At 47.4% G+C, this 4,786-nt stretch overlaps 1 pseudogene; it reads right to left on the minus strand.

The window, feature by feature from the left end:
• Nucleotides 1–909: 909 nt before the first annotated feature.
• LOC105820418 overlaps nt 910–4,786 on the minus strand; it is a 17,258-nt pseudogene continuing 13,381 nt past the window's right edge.

Consider the following 4,786-nt stretch of genomic DNA (forward strand, 5'->3'; position numbering starts at 1 on the left):
ATCAAACTATCCAGTATGTCCCTGGAGTTCCAGGAGGAGAGGGAGAGGAGATGAATAGAAGTTAGATCTGAGGAGAAATACTCTCCTAGAACTTTAAAAACGTAACAAAGAATATCGAGCCACAGATTCAACAAGTTCTACAAACCCATAGCGGGATAAATATAAAGAAAAACACACTTAGGAACATCCTAGTAAAACTGCTGAAAACCAAAGAAAAGGAAAAATTTTGAGGAACCAGAGAAAGCCACATTATCTTCAAAAGAGCAAGACTAAGATGGACAGCTGACCAACACAAACAATGGAAGTCAAGTGACAGTAGAGTGACATCTTCAAAGTGTTAGAAAATAGCTGCCAAGTTAGAACTCTAAACCCAGGAAAAATATCCAAAAACTCTACTCAGAGAAAAATGGGTTATACTCACTAAGCATTTCTCATCAAAACACAACAGTAAAACACTTAAAAGGTAAGTGAGAGGCTGGGGAAAGATACAATATATATCTGACAACTCATTTGAATGATACGCTACTAATGGGTAAAAAATCTAAAACTGAGCGTATTTTAAATGGAGAAAAGATACATATAAACATGAACAGGCACTTCACAAAAGGAGACCCAAATGGCCAGTAATGAAAAGGTGATCAACATTGTTATTTATTATTTATTTATCAACATTATTATTTACATTAAAGCCAGAATTTAATACCGGCATAGCTCCTCAGAGCAGCTAGCATTATAAAGATGGACAGACCCAAGGTTTTGCGAGGTTGTAGAGCAAATGGGACTCTCTCATGCAGAGTGGTTTATCTCCTGTGTTGCTTGGACATCTTGGGACACCCGTGTCCGTGGCAGCCTGAGCAAGATGTTACACACACACACACACACACACACACGCACGCAACGGTTCTTTCTCTATGATGGACTCTGGCGGCCGTGATAAAGGTGACAGCTAAGAGCGCCCTGCAGCCTGCGCTTCTTGCCCGTCCGGCCCAGATGCCCCGCTGGGGAATATGTGCTGTATCTCTGCGGGTGGGTGGTGAACCCAGGTGGGGACCAGGAACCCTGACATCACAGGAGGAGCGCGCGCCCACCTGGATTAGGCTGTCCTTGGTTTGATTCTTCAGCTTCATGGAGCTCCACCAGCGCAGGTAAGTCTCCTGGTGGGCAGAGATCTCCAAAGTGAGGGCGGGATTGTGACTGGGGGCCGGCTGCAGTGGTAAAGCCAACAGTCTCTCGTCTGCGAGTTCTTCTTGCGAAAGGAGCATCCCGAACTCCTGGCTCAAGTCTTTGATCGCGGCGGACGAAGGCAGCAGGTCTCTCATGATCATGTCCCTGAGGTTGATGCTGTTTCGGCAGATTTTGTGGATTCTGGAAGAAAGAACTGCCTCCCCGGTGAGCCTCCCCTGCCTTGTGGGATACGTATGATCACCCCAGTTGCACAGTAGGAAATGAAAACTCTGAGGCTTATTAGCCGGCCCCAGGTCGCAGAGCTTGGAATCAAGTAAAGAGCGCAGATTCCAGTCTGATGACCAGGACTCACAGCAAATGTCTCCTTCCCTTGCTTCCTCCCAGCCTCTGGAAGGTCAGGGCTACCCACATGGTGCTCGGACCCCTGTTCTGTCGCTGTGGCCTTATTCAGGCCTCACATTGGCCTGCACCCGCCAGGAGGCAGCCCCAGCAAGCTGCCATCAGGGCTGGATCTCAGCCCCAGGAGGACGATGCACACAAAGCCCCATTTCTCAGCAAAGCTCAAAGACTGGCCGTCCCACCTCCCCCAACATAGCAGATGCTCCCTCGGTGCCGTCTGCCCAGGCCCAGCGTGCAGGGGCGTTGGGGCCACACAGGCACCAGACTGGTTTGCTACACAGTCTCTACAGCTTCTGGAGTCTGGCGTGAGATCCCTGCTTCTTGCTAGTTGAGTGACCGTCTGACCTGCCACCTGGCCTTTAGATAAGAATAAACCCACAATGGATGGAGCTATGAACCTAGCATGCAGAGAGCCATTCGTGGAAGTCCCAGGCACCACCGGGCCCAGCCTCCTCCCAAAGGCTGCAATGCCTCCCACACACCCCTGCTGGCTTGAGACACCCACCAGCCTGTTGTGGGGTTGCCCAGTCTTGGGGTGAGCGCTGGGGGATGAAAGGCCTTCTCAGCCCTGAGTCCCTTCCCCATTCTCTGTCTCCAGCCTCTTCCTCCTCCTTTATTAACATACATCAGCAGCTCAGGGCCAGACTTGCTGCCGGCTTTTCAATGACTTGGACAGGGTTTGCCCCTCCGACCCCACGCCCAGCAAAGAACACCTGCTGGCTGTTCCTCCCCACACCTCCCCCCCCCGCCCAGGCCTGCTGGGTCCCAGGGCTCAGCTTCCCTGGGCCCACAGAGTGCTAGGAACTGCCCTCCCGGCGGGATCAACAGTCACTCCCCTCCCCCAGCCCAGCCCTGAGCCCTGCATTGGGAGGCCCCACCTGGCCAGCGCCTAGAAGGCCCTCCTGGGCATGGCCTTGCACACGTAGAGTGCTGTGTGCTGCACCGGCTGTGCCACGGATTGGAACAGGTGCACATGGTACAGGACGGTCTCCAGGTTCACGTAGAGGCGGTAGCGGAACAGCAGCTGCGAGTTGTAGAGCACCTTGTATTTCCCTGGCTCTGCCTCGGGGGTTCTGCGAGGGAAGGCCAAGGGCAAGAGCCTTAACGCTGCTCTGTGGCTTCCTGAACCACCTGGGGGTTCTGCTGTCTAGCAGAGCTTTCGTTTATTTTGTTGTTTAAAAACAAACAAAAGGAATGTTCCCACAATAAATGCCATCTGGGAGACAGTATCTTTCGAAGCCTGGGCCCTTGACAGGGAGCTGGCAGTGACCACGCTGAAAGCAGCCTGATCTGGCTCATGGCCCACCACCCCTTCCCTGCCCCCTTTTGCTCCCATCCATTCCGTCACCGTCCCCCCAGTCCCTTGCCCCGGCACTCACACTTTTGCAGCCTGGCACTGCCAACCTGGCAGAGTTTCTGAACGCACCCTGCCCTGCTACACCTTGTGCAACCTGGCGAAGTCTACGCACACCTTCATACCCAGTTTAGAAATCTGCATTTGGTCACTGGCAGATCCTAATTTGTGAAGTTCAAGTCTTGGGTGTTTTGTTTTCTTATTGATTGCAGGATGTTTTATATATTTAGGATACTAACGCTGTGAGTTCCACACGTTGTAAATAATTTTGTTTGTGGCTTGTCTTTTCACAATTGTTACGGTGTTGTGAAAGTTGACTGTACAAATTGGGTCATTCTTGTCATGCCCAAGTGAAACAGCATCAAGAGGCCAGGCTGAAAAAGCACATGGTTGCTCCAAGCGCTTAACTCTTGGCCAGCCTGGCTGCCAACACAGCCTTCCGCAACCTGAGCCCCGTTTCATCCATTGCTACTGAACGACCTCCTGCAACTCTAAGCCTCGTTTTACCCACTGCCCTCACTCACCAGCCGGACCTTGCCTGCTCCCCAAAACTTTACTAGTGCCAATGAATTGTCTTTCAAAAAAACACCTCACATTTCTCCTTTTTATAAAACCTCCAAACGTCTATTCTTTGGACATTCTGACCACCACTCAGTCTGTGTGTATACCTTCAATTGCAATTCTTCCTTCTCAACTAAACGTTTTAAAGATTTGTCTCTGTATTTTATTTGACTTTGACAGTGTCTTTTGATGAACCGAAGTTATTAACTTTAACATAGCCCAGTGTGTCATTCTTTTCCCTTGCTCTTTGTACTTCTGTTTGATTCAAGAAATCTTTCTCTGAGGTCATGAATATGTTCTATATTTTCATCTAAAACTTTATAATTTTGCTTTTCAAAAATAGATTTTTTCTGGTGAAATCTAAGTAAGATCAGATAATTGTAGTCTAGTTAGTTGAACGGTGTCAATCAGCGAAGCACTATAGTCACATAAGATGTCACTATTGGGGGAGCTGGGTGATGCGTACATGGAGCCTCTCTGTATTGTTTTTGCAACTTATTGTGAATCTATAATTATTTCAAAGTCAAAAAATATGGTTTTAGTCTACTTAGAATTGATTTTCATAAATTATGTGAGCTGACAAATTAGGAAACCCTCAACAAATTAGGAACAGAGTGGAACTTCCTCAAACCAGTAAAGGACACCTATAAAACCCTACCCCTAACATCATATGTAGAAGGGAAAGACTTAATGCCTTCTGCCAAAAATTAGAAAACAAGTCAAGGATATCTGCTCTCATCATCCTTATATAAAATAGTATTGAACATCCTGGCCACCATTGACAAGGAAACAAAGACATAAAGATTGGAAAGGAACAAATTTCATTATCCGTATTTCCAGATCACATCATGATCCATGTATAACAGAAAATCCCAAGGAATCTATCAAACGAAAACACACAAAAACTCTTCGAACCAGTAAGTGAACCAAGGCTGCAGGATATAAGATCAATAAACAAAAATCAATTTTATTTCTGGGTACAGTAGTGGTTGCCAGGGTTAAGGATGGCGAAGGAGGGTAGTGGTATAGCATGAGGGAGATCTTTGCGGAGATATATTAGTTCCGCGGTGTCTTAATTGTAGTGGTGGTTACATGTATGTCCATGTGATAAGCTGGCATAGGAAACACACATTGTACCAATGGCAATTTCCTGGTCTAGATATACTATCGTCATGTAAAATATAACCGCTGGGGGAAAATGGCTGAGGGATACATGGGACTTCTCTGTCATATTTTTTTAACCTCCTGTGAATCTATAAATATTCCAAACTAAAATGTTAAAAAAAA

The sequence above is a fragment of the Propithecus coquereli genome, unplaced genomic scaffold (assembly GCF_000956105.1).
Source record: "Propithecus coquereli isolate 6110/MARCELLA unplaced genomic scaffold, Pcoq_1.0 Scaffold525, whole genome shotgun sequence".
NCBI classification, from domain to species: domain Eukaryota; kingdom Metazoa; phylum Chordata; class Mammalia; order Primates; family Indriidae; genus Propithecus; species Propithecus coquereli.